General features: G+C 49.7%; 1 protein-coding gene across 6 annotated transcripts in view; it reads right to left on the reverse strand.

Annotated features, from left to right (window-relative positions):
• Positions 1-14,085, reverse strand: part of SIPA1L3 (signal induced proliferation associated 1 like 3) — a 222,508-nt gene extending 208,423 nt beyond the window's left edge. For 3 of the 6 annotated variants that reach the window (XM_025854293.2, XM_025854295.2, XM_073885184.1), the window contains exon 1: positions 13,536-14,084. The gene's annotated coding sequence lies outside the window, so the exon portion shown is untranslated. Of the gene's footprint in view, positions 1-6,340; positions 6,420-13,159; positions 13,178-13,535 lie in introns of those variants that run through there. The other 3 variants (XM_073885181.1, XR_012375996.1, XM_073885183.1) reach the window with 3 other exon arrangements.
• Between the last annotated feature and the right edge of the window lie 3,259 nt (positions 14,086-17,344).

Below are 17,344 nucleotides of genomic sequence, written 5' to 3' on the forward strand. Positions count from 1 at the left end.
GCCAGGGCTGGATCCGTGCCCACAGCCTCCCCGGGCCCCGGGCTGGCGCCCACCCGCTCCATTCACAACCTCCCCATCCAAAGGTGGGCTCCTTTCCCGGGGCGGACTCCCTGTCCGCTCCCCGCCCGCTCGCAGCTCACTCGCTCACAGAGGCAGCGCAGCTTAATGATTAAGCACCGCCGCTGGGCCCCTCCGGCCAGCTTTGCAAGCACAGCCCGAACGGCTTTGCCTAATAACAACAACGACCAGAACCTGAGGGCTCACCCTGCACCAGGCACCCCTGTAAGCACTTCGCGGGAGTTCTCTCCCTGCAGCCCTCACTGCTCCCCTCTTAGTGTGTACTATTATCATTCCTATTTCACAAGTGACAAAGTTCAGGAACAGAGAAGTCGCAGGCTGGAGGTCACACCGCTACAAAGTGGTCGTCGGAAGGGAAGGTAACCCCAGAAGATCGGCTCTGGGTTTCCAGTTTTAACCACTGCACCAGATCTCCCCGCAGGATGAGAGACAGGTCCCCCCCTAACTGGGCCCTAGCTGCCGCATCTGTAAATAGGGAGAGTGTGAGAGAGGTCTGTAGAGTGAGCACTTAGCCTGACCCACAAAAATGCTCAACGGCTATCAGCTCTAGTTATGACATGCTGCCCTCTGATTCAATCAGATTCAGCCTCTACCTTCAAAATAGGGGGTGATTATGGTCATGGTGTTCAAATCCTGGGCAGCTGAAAGGGGAAAAAATATATATATGTATTATTCTTACTGCCCTTCTTTTCATTCACACACAAAAAAAAAATACCATTGACCCTTGACATGGGTTTGAACTGCACAGGTCCACTTGTATAGTTCTTACAGTACAGTATGTAAATGTTAGCTCCAGAGCCCACGCTTTGTTCGTCAGTCCCTCTGTAGTCCTGCGGGACTAACTTTACAGTGTCCATAAGCAGGAGGAACGGGCATCCACAGGAAACCTCAGTCGGCAAAATTTTGGGGTCATTTTCACAGACTGTTGGAAGGAGAGGGCAGGCTTATTAAATGGTAACTGAATTATTCAATTAGTAAGTCCCATTTGTTGGGGCACCTGGGTGGCTCAGTCAGTTAAGCGTCTGCCTTTGGCTCAGTTCAAGATCATGGAGTCCCAGGATCCAGCCCCAAATCCGGCTCCCTGCTCAGCGGGAGTCTGCTTCTCCCTCTGCCCCTCCCCTGCTCATGCTCTCTAGCTCTCCCTCAAATAAATAAAATCTTAAAAAAAAGTCCCATTTGTTAATAGCAGAGATCATACTTGTGAGCACTTATCAAGTGCCAGCGACTAAAGGTAAAGCACTTGACCTGTACCCTCTCCTTTTATCCACCCAACCACCTAATGAGTCAGTCCTCAGAAGGGGAAACTGAGCCTCTGCAAGGAGCACCTTCAACAGCAATGGGTCAAGAGCAGAGAGAGAAGGGAGAGCCAAGTGTTTCTGAGCAGAGCAAATGCTCTCAAGCACGTGCACACTGCCCTCCGACTGCGGCCTCATCACTCAGCTTGCATTTGCCTGGATTTTCAGACAAAATATTGGATTTCTCGGGGCGCCTGGGTGGCTCAGTCCATTAAGCGGCTGGCTTCGGCTCAGGTCATGATCGCAGGGTCCTGGGATTGAGCCCTGCATCGCGGGGAGCCTGCTTCTCCCTCTCCCTCTGCCTGCCGCTCTGTCTGCTTGTGCTCTCTCTCTGTCAAATAAATAAATAAAATCTTAAAAAAAAAATACTGGATTTCTCAGGTACTTGGCTGGCTCAGTCAGTTAGGCATCTGCCTTCGGCTCAGGTCATGATCTCAGGGTCCTGGGATGGAGTCCCAAGTCAGGCTCCCTGCTCAGCGGAGAGACTGCTTCTCCCTCTGCCCCACACCCCCACCTCTCCCATGCGCTCCACGCACATGCTACCTCCCGCCCCCCGTCTCAAAAATGGATAAAATCTTTAAAAAATATATATTGGGTTTCTCAACAAGACCAACATCTCTTATGGTACAGGCACTGGGTACACCTTCCCAAAGGTGGACATGAGTAGAGAACAAAAGCACTGTCCTGATTCAGGTAATTATAAAACAAAGTGTGTAAGGACAATGACATGAAAATGTATGAGTATGATGCTTCCACTTTGTTTTACTAACTTCTGCAGCAGATCCAGTCATTTGCCTACCAATTCCAACCCTCTCTCCAAGTCCTTTCCTAAACAGTACTCCAATTTTATTTCTGTAGCCACTCTCCTCCCAGCAGTCCTGTGCTTCTGGTAAGGATGGTTCTAGCCTCAGCCCTGAGAGTAAATCCTGATCGGCTCTTGCATGGTCACGTGCCACAATGCTGGCCAATGAGATATGAGGGGAATCTGAGAGGTCGGTGTCTAGGAAAGGTTTCCTCACTTGTTAGAGATAAATGGTAATAGATAAACCTCTTTCTGCTGCTAGATATAGCCTTGTCAGGGTGTGACAACTGGAGCTGTGGCAGTCACCTTGTGGCCACGAGGAGAGTCTGAGGACATGGGAGACAAACCAAGGATGGCAGAGTGGCACAACATAGAGGGCTTGCTTAGAGGCACTGTGGAGTTGCTTAATTAGTCAATCCTGGTGCTGCCAATCTATGGGCTTGTTACATGAAATCATAAATCTGACCAGGCCACTATCATCTGGGTCTCCTATTCCAGTAGGTCAGTGGCTCCCAAATGTGCTCTCAGGCCCAGAAGCACCAGTAGCACCTGGGTATTTGTCAAAAATGCAGATTCTTGGGTGCCTGGGTGGCTCAGGCGGTTAATTGTCTGCCTTCAGCTCAGGTCATGATCTCATGATCAGGCCCCACATCAGGCTCCTTGCTCAGCAGGGAGTCTGCTTGTCCCTCTCCCTCTGCCCCTCTCTGCCTTATGTGCTTGCTCTTTCTCTCTCAAATAAATAATCTTAAAAAAAAAATGCAGATTCTCAAGCCAGATCTGCTGAATCAGAAACTCTGAGTGGGGTCTGGCAATCTGGGTTTTAACAAGCACTTCAGGCGGGGCACCTGTGTGGCTCAGTTGTTAAGCATCTGCTTTCGGCTCAGGTCATGGTCCCAGGGTCCTGGGATCAAGCCCTGCATCGGGCTCTCTGCTCCGCGGGTAGCCTGCTTCTCCCTCTCCCACTCCCCCTGCTTGTGTTCCCTCTCTTGCTGTGTCTCTCTGTCAAAATAAATAAATAAAATCTTAAAAAAAAAAAAACCCAAAAAACAAGCACTCCAGGGGATTCTGATGTCTGCTCATGTCTGAGGGTGGCAAACCACTCCAGAAACACACAGTGAGTTCAGACAGAGGCTTCTGGAGTCATACTCTCTGGGTCCAAATCTTGTCACTACCATTTTCTAGCTCTGCAACCTTGGGCAAGTTATTTAAAATTTAATTGTCTCATCTGCAAAACGGGGGATAGTAAGAGCACTTACAGGGTTGTTGGGAGGCTTGGATAAGTCACTTCGTGGGAAGCGCCTAGCACAGTGCCTAGCAGAGGGCAGATGTTACACAAATTACCTATTTGGTGCTGCCGCTGTCGTTGCTACTACTACTATTTGCAACCAAAGGCACACCAACTGACACAACTTCCTGACCGAGCTCCTCCAAAGCGGCATCCAAAACTCCTTTACCTTCATTTTACACCCGGAACCCAGCCCAGTCCCCATGCCTTCTAGAGGCATGAGACTGTCTGGTCAGTGCAGGGGTGTGGCACACAGGAGGGGCTGAAGGCCTTTCTCCATCATCCTCGGACTTTCTCCCATAGCCTGAGCCTCTGCGGTCCCAGCAGATACCTCACTGACACCCAGGGCTGGGCACTCTGCCACCTATTCTGCCCAGTTTCTGATCCAGAATGCCCAGAAGTTCTGCCCGGCCCCAGAGAGCACCCCCACCGTGTGAGTCATGCCAAATATCCGGCAAGAGTCCAGGGGTGCCCTTCCCTCTGGACGCTCTCTGTGATTTCAAAACTGGTGGCACCAAGATATAGAAAGCCAAAGAATGACTAACGCCACCCCCAGGTAAGGTCCCAGCAGGAAGAGGCAGCCTCTTGTCAGACTTAACAGCAAGACTGGGTATGGGGCTCTGGGTGCGGCAGGGGTTCTGTACTCACTGGTGTCGCTGACACCACTAGGCCTGTCACTGACAGAGCAGTGTGGGATGCAGGAAGGGGGAGGAGGTCCTGACCTCTGACCACTAACCCCTGCAGCAAGAAAGCACTGGTCGATTTCTCAGGCTTCGGAAAGGAAGCTGTTAGCCTGAACCTCATAAAACTGCCAATATTCAAACACTCTGGACCCTGCAAAAAAGTAATTTCATATGGTTTGACCTAATACAAGCCAGGAAACTGACTCAATGCAATGTCAAGAAGTTGGTCGCCGGCAAGAAACTGGAATGGTGGTAGCCTCTGCGCAAGGGAGGTGAGTGCTTTATTTTTGTTCCTTTGGTTCCATGCATATGTGGTCACTTTTCAAAATTTAATGAAATGTAATAAATCACTCAACCCTGCAATATCTTCCCATCTCAAAGACAAACTTGTACTGGATCCCAAGAGATCATCAAGCCTGTCATTTCTCTGGCCTCATCCCTTGCTCTGGCCATGTGGGCCTCCTTGTGAGCTGCTCAATCCCCCGCAAGGCCCATGTCTGAGGGCCTCTGCACTGGCTGCTCCCTCTGCCCAGACACCCCCACCCGCTCACACTGCCTCACCTCCTTCAGGCCTGAACTCATGCACCTCCCACGGAGGACATCTCTGGCCACCCTGTCTAAAACTTCAACACCCCCCACCCTAATACTTCCTATCCCCTTTCCCTGTTTAAGTTCTTCTGCTTGGTGCTTATTACCACCTGACACAGCATACATCTTCCTGAGTTCTCTTGTTTACTGTCTAATCTCCCACTTGAATGAGAGCCCCAGGAGGGGAGAAGCTTTTCTGTCTTGCTCACTGCTGTCTCCCTCGTTCCTAGAAGAGTGCTCGGCTCCGTGAATCCCCACCGAATGCCTATGTTGAAAAATCAGACTATTGGGGGTTTGCCACCCTCAGACACCACGCATGCAGGTCTACACTGGCAACATGGGAAAATCAGGCTAAGCTGGTGGCAGTGCCTCCTCATGTTTTCTCCACCTTGGACTCGCCTCAAAGCCTTTGAAAGGAGAAGACAGGACAGAGCTGAAGAGGCTGCTGGGGGCAGAAGGCTGAGGAAGCCAGAGGGCTGCAGGAGGAGTTCTGCCTTCCTGCCCACGCACCTGGAGAAGCTGGGCACTGGAGAAAAGGTCGAGTCAGGAGACGGAACAAATGCCAGCCTGTGGCAGGATCAGCCCAGAACTCCTGTCCGTCACCCATGTCTCCCCACCCGGCAGGCCAACGGTAAGCAGAGACCCCCCCCCCAAATGAGGGTGTCCTCTTTTCCTGCTGTTTACACACAAGGATTTCTGCCACGCACGGATACAGTGAGAGTCCCCCAAAGAACAAATGCAACAGGACCCTCTACCTATGTGGAGTTGGCGGGCGGGTGTGCAGATACGTGGTAAAGGAGTCTGAACTGCTGGCTGGCTGGGAGTATCGTCACGTCCACAGCACTGTCTGTCTGTCACGAGCTCCATCTGGCCCCTTCAGAAGCTGTCAAAAGCCAGAACCAAAAGGGGGCCCCTTCCCTGCCTCCTGCTGCAGTGCTAGAGGCGAACCAAACTCTGGGCTCTGGTTCTCTGTGGGGCCCTAACAAAGACCCATCAAAGGAAGGATCTGTGCATGTGTGTCCTGAGGGGAGGATTGGGGGAGGATCTGAGGCCTCCTGTTGAAACCCGTCTTTGGAAAAAATGTGGGCGGGGCCCCCGCGGTCAGGTGCTGGAGGAAAACAGATCTCAGGCCAGGGGGACCTCTGTAAACTGCCTCAGAGGGCCAGTGCCACTGCGGCCAGTACTCAGAGCAGCCGGGGACGCGTGTGGCCACTGGGACCTTCACTGGTGTCCTCGCTGCTCCCGGGCGCTGCTTTACCAAAGGGGTTTCCAAGGCCTTGGGCCAAGTATTGACTCCCATAATGGAAACAACAACAAGAAGAAAAGCAAAAAACCCTGTTTTTATTGTACAAGTGGACTGGGCAGAGGCAAGAAACTCCCCCACACCTACACCTTAGCTCGAAATACACAAATTCCGAGTAAAATTTGTTGTCCTTGATTCTAACTTCTCATGAAGAGACATCTCAAACACAGAAAGGTGAAAGAAGAATATAATAACCCCCATCGGCCGGTTTCAACAGTTACTTCATCTCTTCATTCACCCAGACACACTGTCCCTTCCACTCTCAGCCTGTCCATATTATTTTGAAGCAAATCCGGGACGCCTTACCAGTTCACAGGTACTTTAGAATGTGGGTCTTAAAGACAAGGCCTTTTTTCTTAAGCAGAACCCAGTAGCATTACTGTATCTAAAAAAAAAAAAAAAAAAAAAAAAATCGGAATTCTTTCATGGTATCAAATATCCAGTTAGTTCTTGTTAATCTAAAGAAAGGGGAAGTGAAGTTTCCAGAATCATAGAAAAACCTCATGCCCAGAGTGGTGTTCAAGTCTCCGGGCCCAAAGGGGCTGAGACCTGACGCAGGGCTATCCCACAGCAGGAGGACAGCGACCACACGCAGAGTGGAGAGGCTGAAACTAGTCAGAATGGCCCTGCTTGCCCATTCGTCCATCTGTCCACGAGAGCCCTCCGAGTGAGTGTTTAAGAGCTTGGACTGGGGAGCCAGCGGCTTGGGTTTGAATCCTGGCTTGGACACTAGGCAGCTTTAGGACCTACATTTCTCAGGACCTGTTTCCTTATATGGGAAAGGGGAGTAATAACAGTACCTACCCCATGGAGTAGTGATAAGGATTAAATAAGAAATTACATGAAAAGTACTCAGAGCAGTGTGTTTGTACATAACAAGAGCTCGGTGAATGCTGGCTAGTATCATTGCTTCAGCCAACACACTTTACTGAGCATGTTCCATACCAGGCGCTGTCTAGGAGCAGGACAGGAGAGTGAAGAGGTTAAAACCCTCATGAGTCACCACCTGGGGCAGGGACTGGCACCGAGCCACTACCTGGGGACACAAGCAAACTGAGAAATCTCCAGTACCTGCCTTGTTTGGGTAGGAGGCCCAGATTCATCCTGCCCCTGAGAGGGGGCACCCTGAACCAGGGGAGTAGAAGTCTAGAACAATGACTCTCACAAATGAAAGAGGAAACCACCGTGGCGTCCCCCCCCCCCCCCCCAGCAGTACCTCTTTGGATCAGAGCAAAGGCGAGATTCGCCTGCTGGGTAAGTGCTGCTGTCGCTGGGCTCGCTGGAAGGTGCCACACAGCTCTCACAGAGGGCCACAGCCTCGAGGAAGAGTCAGTGGTGGAAAGAGAAAAGAGGCTTCATGTGCAAAGAAGCAGTTTGAATGGGCTTTCAATAGGCTGGGCCCTCTTCTTGCCTCCGTCACTGTCCCTGCCCCCACCCTCCTCCTTAGTCCCCAGAGTCCCCTCTTTTTCCTGGGAGGTAAGACCTGTTTCCACCGAACCTAGAGCTCAAAGTAAGGAGTGCACGTGTCAGTCACTCACGGCGAAAGCAGCACCCCAGCACCACCATGGCCTAGAGGATCGATCCTGACAAACTCTGGGAGTCCATTTTGTGTGATGAGTCCTTCCTGTGGTTTTTATTTTTTATTTTTTTAAAGATTTTATTTATTTATTTGAGAGAGAGAAAATGAGAGATAGCGAGCACGAGAGGGAAGAGGGTCGGAGGGAGAAGCAGACTCCCTGCTGAGCGGGGAGCCCGATGTGGGACTCGATCCCGGGACTCCAGGATCATGACCTGAGCCGAAGGCAGTCGCTTAACCAACTGAGCCACCCAGGCGTCCTGTTCCTGTGGTTTTTATTGCTCAAAACTTGGAGCCCATCCCCCCTCAAACACTAAGACGGTGGAGATGGCAGAGATTTGAGTACGGTCTCTGGACCGGGGTTCAAATTCTGCCTCCATCACTATGGAACCTTGAGCAAGTGACCTCCCGTTGCCAGACCGCAGCTTCCTCAGGTGTTCAACAGGGATAATCATGGCTCCTGCCGGCACGCACGGCACGCATGGCCCGTACAAAGCACAGTGCCAGGCCCATAAGGCACCTACGACGGATGACAGCCGGGAGGTTAGCTGACCTGCCTATGGTGAATATGCTTTTCAGCCCTCACACACCTTTATTCACCAAGACACAACAGGCGCAGCATCTCTGATCTATCACCGTGAACCACCACCCTCAATTTCCGTGTGAGTCTCACACCCTATGTCCACTGTCCAACACGTGTGGCTACTGAGCCCTTGAAACGTGGCTGGCGCAAATGGAGATGGGCTGAAGGCGTAAAACACACATTGTATTTTGAAGACTTAACATGAAAAAAAATGTAAAACGTCTCAATAATTCTTATACTGATTTCATGTGAAATAGTAATATTTTAGGTAAAATGCATCATTAAAATCAATTTCTTCCATTTCATTTTACTCTTGTAAATGTGGCCATTATAAAATTTTAAGGTCTGTATATGGTCCGCATTGGTGGCTCACATTTTATTTCTAATGGACAATACTGCTGCAGACCCTTGAGAGCCCGTGTCTTCTTATCCGACTTCAGACTGTCAAGTGTCCAGCATGCAGGCTAGGTAGGAAAAAAATGTTTCCTAGATGGCGGGATGAAAGATGCTCTCCACACTTCTCCTGGTCTTAAAAGCACCCACTACTGTCTTCACATCCAGCCAGGCCTGCCCTTCATTCAAACAACCGATAAGGCCCAGGCTATATCAAATCAAAATGGACACAGTCGTGGTGGCGGGAGCAGGGTGCTGGGGGCCCCAGAGGGCCAAGTAGCTCTGTAGTTGCTGGAATGTATTTTGATACTTTGACAGTCAAAAATGCTGGCCTGGTGCTTAGAAACACGCTTTCCCCTACCAGCCCAAGTCCCTCTTCAAAGCTCACCCAAACGGGACGCTCACCCTGTTCACTCTCCTTCACGCCTCAAGCCCGCTCACCCTTGTTTTATTGGAGGACAAGCTCTGCTAAAGGGCCTTCAATTCTGAAACAACCAAACAAACATCCCAACAGAAATTGACCGCATCGTGTCTTCCAGTGGAAATGATGCCACAACCTCCCCAGACCACTCGTGCTGCCACATGAATGATGTACTAAATATAGTCCGCAGCGCTCTCTGCATGTCAGACAAGTTGGGAAGGAAATGCTGCATCCACTTCGTAAACTTGCCTCAGCCCCGTAAGGAGGGTCTGCGAAGTGCAGCAGTTTGGCATGTGGGCAGAGTCTGGAGTCTGGAATCGGCTCCTCATCTGTAAAGTGAGTCCCATACACTTATCTACTTCACGGGAGTCTTGTGAGGGGAAGTGTGAAATGCTTAGAAGAGCAACTAGCACAGAGTAAGCATTAAGAATGTTAGGTGCTATTACCACCATTAGCATTATTTTACAAAAATTAAAGTAGCATGAACTTGAAAAATGGGATTTCGCCTTTCTCCAGCCACAATGATCCTGTTTTTGTAGCCAACTCACTCCCACCTCTGGGCCTTTGTATTTGCTGTTCCTGCCGCCTGGAATGTTCTTCCACCAGCTCTTGGCACAGCTGGTGCCTCGTGCTCATGCAGGCCTGCCCGTACCATCCAAGTTAAAGTAACCACCTCTTCCGCTCCCCCCACCAGCCTGCCCTATCAGCCACTCTCTATCCCCTCACCCTGTTATTGCCTCTATGATACTTAAACCATTGAAAATTACCTTATTTATTGCACGCCTCCTCAGCTAAAACGTAAACCCTAGGACAGTGAGGATCTTATCTGTCTTGTTCACTGTCCAAATGCTTTCAGTCACTATGCTCTACTGCCGGTGTACCAGAACACTTACTGGATGTGTCTTTGCAAAGGTAAAAGAAATCCCAGAAACAACCTAAATGGGGCGCCTGGGTGGCTCAGTTGGTTAAGCGACTGCCTTGGGCTCAGGTCATGATCCTGGAGTCCCAGGATCGAGTCCCACATTGGGCTCCCTGCTCAGCAGGGAGTCTGCTTCTCCCTCTGACCCTCTTCCCTCTCGTGCTCTCTATCTCTCATTCTCTCTCTCAAATAAAATCTTAAAAAAAAATTAAAAAAAAAAAAAGAAACAACCTAAATGTCCAGCGATAGGGGAATGGTGGTATAAAGCATGGTCTCCTCATACTGAAGAATGTAGGTCTAGCTGTTAAAAAGAATGAGTCAGGGGCACCTGCCTGGCTCAGTCGGTATACAACTCTTGATCTCAGGGTTGTAAGTTTGAGCCCCATGATGGGTATAGAGAGTACTTAAAAATAAAATCTTAAAAAAAAAAAAAAGAGTCAGCTCTGTATGCAATGACTTGAAGGGATATGCCCTATTATTAATTGAAAAAAATCAAGTTACAAATATGTATGGTTTGATCCCTACCCCTCCTTTATGGGGGAACGGTGAGAGAAAAGAAAGAAAACAATCAATAGATGCATATGTACATCCTTACAAGCACAGAAAAAGGCAAGGGAGGGCATCTACTGAACTTGCCAAGGGCAGAAAGCATATCCACTATGTGTTCACTTATCTCCAATCCTGACCACAGATACTTAATAAATACTCCCTGCCTGAGTAAATGGTTACCTTTGAGGGAGGGGATTTTAGAGTGGAGGGCGGCACCTACTACTTTCTTTATTCATCTCTGTCTTCTTTGACATGTTACAACAAGCATGTGTATCTCTGCATAAACTTTTTAAAGACAAATTCAACCCATTCTCATACATGCGAATCAAGTTCATGACCAGAGCAATCCTAAGCAACAGGAGCAGTATCAGTCTTAAAGAAAGCACAGATACACGAACTGGTCCAGTAGCCTCTCGTTCCAAAAGCTAAAAGGAAACACTTTAAAGGAGATCACTGTTTAATTGTCTTATTAAAACATAAATACATTTAATTTAGATCTTGCGAGTTAAACACATGACAAGGTTAAGCTGTTAACCATAACCTGTGTCATTTTTTAAACCTAAATTTGGAATCTACCAGTGAAATATGTTTTACAGGGGAAAAAAAAAAGGCGCCAATTACTGCACATTCTAAATTCCATTTTTGATTTACCACCTGACAACTGCAATGTCTGAAAACCAGGCTCACATTTAACTCTTAGACCATTCCACACAGACTGCTAAAAAACCATGTGCTGTTGTCACTAACAATTAAGACCAAGATTTCTTTAAAAGCCACTGCTTTATTTCCTCAGAGCAAAAAAACACTTAGGTAAATTTGGTGGCCATCACAAATGTGACTGAGATCATGGGTTCCCATCATCAAATGCAATCACAATGACAGGTTTCTGCCAACAGACTTAAACCTACACAGGGATATAATAAATTCCCTTCCCAGGCTTTTCCCCGCCATGTGCACTGCCTCCCCAAATGCCCAGGATGGCTGCCTTCCCATACAGGATATTCTAACTCACTGACACAGTATAACTTTTGAGAAAGAAATGAACTCACCCACACCAGTAAAAATGGGCCCCCCCTGGAAATCAGACCTTTATGCCACACCTGTGGCCACTGCAGTCAGGCCAAGTCCATATTGTCTTCTCTGACCCTTAATAACGTTTTACATGCATTAATCCCTGGTGATCTGAAAGAAACAACTCAACCTTGTAAGAAAAGGCCATCTCCAGTGGCCACGGTGGACTTTCGGTGCCCACGAGAGGGGAGACTGTGGGGGGCCAATGAAATGGTGTTTCTTTGAAATGGCAGTTCCATCCTTCTTGCCAATCAGCTGGACCTGGGAAGGCTGGGGGAGAAGCGCAACTCTCAAGTTTCTGGCTTGGGCAACTGGGTCACTGTTGGCCCATTTGCCAAGATGGTGACTCCTGGGTCTGGGAGGAGAAGTTTAGGTTGAACATGTGTTCATGGTGCCCAAGGGACAGTCACCAGGGGACATCAAGGAAGCATAGGCTCTGCATCTGGAGTTGGAGCTCAGGGGGCTAATATGGCTTTGAGACAGGGTCAAGTGCTTGCAGCCCTAGGGTGGTACATAAAGCACTGGGGTGAATGTACTGGCTTGGGGGGAGGAGTGTGGGAGAGGTGAGCAGGGGGCTGCTGACAGTAGGCCAGTGTCATCTCTTCTCAGGCTCCTATATGTGCATGTTCCAGAATTTAATCTTTGATGAATAAAAACTGGGGGGGGGGGGCACTAACCTCATCCCTGCTCTGCCCTGTATATAAACAGAAGCAGCGAAGGCCTATTAAGAGAAACAAGATATGTTTATTAAGTGCTTACTATGCACCCTGCCCTGTGCTAAACACTAAACATGAATTATCTTCTGGAATCATCAAAACAAGCCTGGCACAAAATCCTGTGACTACCATTTCACAGATGGGACACTGAGGCTGGGAGTGAGTGTGTGGGGGAGCTCAGGGCTGTCATGTCACAGCCCACAGTTAGACAGTCTCTGGGCCAGATGGAGAACATTGAATAAGAACGATTATAATACATAAGCGCTGCTACTTAGTAAGACATGGCTCTAGACTAGGAATACAATCTCAGCAAATCCTTACAACCCGCTGAGACTGATGTTGTCATCCCATTTTACAATTGAGGAACCTGAGGCTGCAGGAGAGGAAATCATCTAGATCAGAGGTTTCCCCTGGGCCAGACCTAGACTACAGCCAGAGCCCCACCCTCAGAGGGTCTCCGGGACGCAGGAAAAACGCTGAATAAATGGTACCATTTATTAAATGCTGACTGTGTGCCAACTGCTGCTCTAAGCACTTTACACACAATATTCTCGCTGCATCCTCAAAACAACTCCACAAGGTGGCTGCTATTAAAATCCCCATTTTACAGATAGGGAAACCGAGCCACAGAGAGGTGAAGTCAGTTGCCCAAGGTCGCACGGCTGATAAATGGCAGAACTTAAATTTGAATCTGGGTCCCCGCCTCCCAAACCAAAGCTCTTAAAATAATTTCAGTTAACAGCAGCCACCCTGCACTGAGTGCTAAGGCCCTTTACATGCACACCCTCAACTAACCCTATGCTATAGATAACATCTTCACCCTATTTCTTGGGAGCCAACAATAGCGCAAACACGTAGTAAGTGTCTTCCATGTGCCAAATGCTTTATTCGCCATACCTTAACGTCTCAACAGAATCCCCAGCAAAAGGCACTCTTCTTCCCGTTTTACCGAAGGGGAAACTGAGATTCGGTGCGGTTTCCCTAGATCGCAGATTCCGAGGGATAGAGGCAGGACGCGAACCCACCGCTACCCGACTCCCACTCCATGCTCTTCCATACAGTGCTGGGTAGCACGTCTCCAAAGTTGAGCCATGCGGGCACAGGTCCGGCCAGGTTCGGAGGGCGCGAGTCCCGGCGCCGCCGCCCCCCACAACCGGTGCCCACACCCGGCCGGCCGCCGGGTCTCCAGCCCGCGCTGACCCTCGGGGTCCGAGTGGACACCGATTCCGCGCCACCCTTGCGTGAGGCCGCCCCTGCACCCGAGGCCACATACCTGGGCGTCTCGGCTGCCCGCCCCGCGGGCCCCACGACCGCGGCGTCCGGCCCCGCTCCGTTCGCTGGAGACGCCGCCAGCTCGGGTGGCCCGAGTGACTTCCAGGCTGCCCACTTCCAAGCCGCTTCGCGCGAAGCCTCCTGGGAACTGTAGTCTCGCCCTAGGCGGCGGCAAACTGGGAGGAAGGGAGGGGGGAAAAGCCTGGCGCGCAGGTATTGCCGGGAGCAGTAGGCGCAGCCCCGCGCCGCCTTCTGGGAATGGTAGTCCACCTGTCGCCTCCGTGCCGCTCCAGTCTCCAGAGCACTTCCGCAGCCCCGAGGGGCGTGAGGGATGGAGGCGTGTCTTTTGCAGACTCCAGCCGGGTGGCTGAGCTCTTCGCCCCGCGAGGGCGGTTTTTCCCTTTCTCCCAGCCCTGTCCGCCTCCAACCTTTCTCCGGCGGACTCACGCCCTCCTCTCCTCCAGGCGCTAGGTACTTACCCCGAGGGCGCGAGCCTCGGGAAAGGCGGGGACATTGGAGCTATGCGCTAGACCCCCAGTGGAGAGGAGCAGCAGAGGAGGGCGTCTTTGCGCGCTCGCGCACGCGCGCTCGCTGGCCAACACCGGCCTCAATGCCGCGGGCCCCCGCGGGGGAGACTTTTTTTTTTTCCCTCTCGAACGCGCGCGCGCGGAAGCGCGCGCTGGGCTTCTTCCTACCGGGCGCGCGCCAGTGCGCACGCGCGCTCACTCCCTTCGCCTCGGTCGCTCTGCTGGGCGTGGGGTTGCGGGGCTAACCGCTCCGTCCGCCGAGTCTTCCCGCAGCATCCCTAAGGTCGCTACTCAGGCGCTCCTACTAAGTCTACTCCTTCACATAGGAGCTCTCGGGTATCGCCACACACGCCGTACCCGTCCCTTGTGGGGAGTCCTGTCGTCACAGGTAATAGGCATGGATGGCCCCAGCCTTGAAGAGGCGGCCACGCCCTCCTTCCTGCCCACGCCGAGGGCCCGGACGCCAGACCGTGTAGGGACTCGGGTGTGCTGGCCTCTCGCTGGCCTAGGCAGCTCCAGAGCTCCTCCTTCCACGGGAGCTTTAGGACCAGCACCCAGAGGGCTGCCCTGGAGGCCCTGTGAGCCACCCTTCAGTCGTTGATCACATTCTGAGGGTGTCTAGTGCTTGTTGAATACCTACTGCCTGGGAATTTTGTTCAAATTTAGTCCACCTGCCGACATAATCAAGAATCCGACCCTTTTTTTTTCAAAAAATGGATGTTACCACTCCAACTCCATAGGGATTACCGAGGGAATTGGCTGCAGTGCAAGGTCCTCTACCAAGAAAACTCAGTCAATACCATTCTTTCTTCCAAGAAGATGCTCAGTAAGACTTGAAGTTGGGAAGCATATATCCTTCCTGGGAGAGGGCAGAGGGTCATTCATTTGCTCATTCATTCAACAGAACTGTATTAAGCACCTACTTCATGCCAGATTGGGTGATTATGGGGACAGCGGAAAGTCAAGACAGACTGGGTTCCTGCCCTGAGGGAGCTAAGTCCGGTGGGGGTATCAGACCACCACCAGAGAGGGACAATTTAAAGCAGGACTATTCAACAGAATTATAATGCAACCACCTGTGCCATTTAATTATTACATTAAAAAATTAAAATAGGTGAAATTAATTTTAATATTTTATTTTACCCAATATATCCAAAATAAGATGTTTAATGAGAAAACATTCACATTGCTTCAATTTTAAATTTTCATTTAACTAAAATAAAATTAAAACTCTGAGGCATAAACAAAGATACTCATTTGTGGCATGGGCTGTCGTAGCAAAAGGTTGGAAACTGCCCAATGTCCATTAATAGAAATTTGGATAAATAAATGATCAATACCATGCCTCCGGCAACTGCTGAAAAATGAGACCGAGCTATATGTATTACTATGAGCTCATCTCTAAGATAAATTAGGTGAGAAAGAGGTGCAGAACAGTGTAGGTAGTACACTACTATTTGTATGGATATCTTTTACATATATGCTTGAGTATGTACAGAACACCTGTAGAAAGACACAGCCAGGGTTACCTTTGTGAAGGGGAAACAAGAAAAGGTTATCGCGTGTAAAAAGGTGACTTTTTCATTCTATGCTCCTTAGTATCTTGAATATTTTTTACCATGTCCATTTTAAAAAGTTGTTTAAATGGAGGATGTTAGCTAAGTCATAGAATCATCGTAAGAATTCAATGAAACAATATTTAAAATGCCTAATCAGGGCATCTGGGTGGCTCAGTTGGTTAAGCGACTGCCTTCAACTCAGGTCATGATCCTGAGTCCTGGGATCGAATCCCACATCGGGCTCCCTGCTCAGCAGGGAGTCTGCTTCTTCCTCTGACCCTCTTCCCTCTCGTGCTCTCTCTCTCTCATTCTCTCTCTCTCAAATAAATAAAATCTTAAAAAAATTAAAATAAAATAAAATAAAATGCCTAATCAGTTCCCAAGATTGCTTCTGGCATTACAGCCCCTCTGACTAATTAATTAGGCCTTTCTGATGCCAGGTGTCTGCACCCCTGTCCCCTAAAGTGAGAGTCACCTACGAGGCCACGGGATTCATGCAGGGCATTATCTCAACGTGTGGAGCACACATCACCCTCCTTTTGGGTGGCCAAGTCTCCTTGTTATATGTACTCACAGCACTTTGTTCTTTTCCTTCGTAAAAGTGAATCAGTAGCATAATTTAATTTGTTTTAAGCTTGAGAAGATTAAAAGTTGCAGAAAAGTTCAAAAAATAATATAACCCATCACTCAAAATTTCTCATTGTAATCAATTTTATGACAACTCTTTGATGTCTGCCTTCCCTGCTGAACTGTAAGCTCTATGGGGCAAGAACTGTCTGCCCTCATGTTCCTGTAACAGCATATGGAGCCACTGAGTGACCCAATAGGAGCCCAGGGACACAACAGTGTCATGGAGTGCAGTGCCCTCTAGAGCCAATTCTCTTTATTACAAAGGCAGGGCTTGCTGGAATCTGGCCCTTGGTCCCACCAGGTTGGAGAGTGGACTGCGGCTAAGAAAAGGATGTAGTGCAGGTGCCCATCACAGAACTGGTTTGCCTCCATAGTCAGTAGGACATACCAAAACGTGGCCCCAAATACTAACTCCCCTAAATTGACTGCAGGGCCTGAATTCTCCCATTCCATCATCTTTGGATTATCAGGATTAAAAAGTCAAGACTATTGGGACGAAGGCATCTGAAGCTCACTCCAGATTTGTTTTTAAGGACAGATAATGGGATTAGGGAATCAAAGGTGGGGGAACTTTAGGAGAGAGATGTCCTCTGAGGGTGATCTAAGGAAGTTGGTATATGGGCTAGGAGAGAGTGGCAAGAACAACAACAACAACAACAGAGGCTTGGGGTTCAAAGGCCTTCTTTCTCACTAACCCCCAAGGAATGTGCCCCCAAGGGATCCTAACTGCTTGCTTTTTGCAGGCTGGCCAAAGAGAAGTTGGACCCAGAGGAGATGTTAGAAACAATGGAATGTGAGGGCAGTGGCTGCAAATTTGTTACAAATGACTATTCTCTCAGCAGCTCTGGGGCCTCAAGGAGGAGCCAGGAGAGTGAATATGAGCTGTGGGCCCTGGCCCACTGGACCATCCACTGATGTGCAGGATCTGAGGCAGCTCACACTGGCTCCTGAAATGTGGTCCAAAGGAGCAGCAAGTGTAGGCTTCTAGGGGAAGAGAATGGGAAAAGGTATGGCAGGAGGGCAGCGTGCAGCCTTGGGGAGAGTAGAAAGAGACAGAGGGGACATTAGTGTCTGACAGCCAGTCACCAGTTCCC

The sequence above is a fragment of the Callorhinus ursinus genome, unplaced genomic scaffold, assembly GCF_003265705.2.
Source record: "Callorhinus ursinus isolate GAN/ISIS: 27379988/994484 unplaced genomic scaffold, GSC_fseal_2.0 scaffold61, whole genome shotgun sequence".
Taxonomy (NCBI): Eukaryota; Metazoa; Chordata; class Mammalia; order Carnivora; family Otariidae; genus Callorhinus; species Callorhinus ursinus.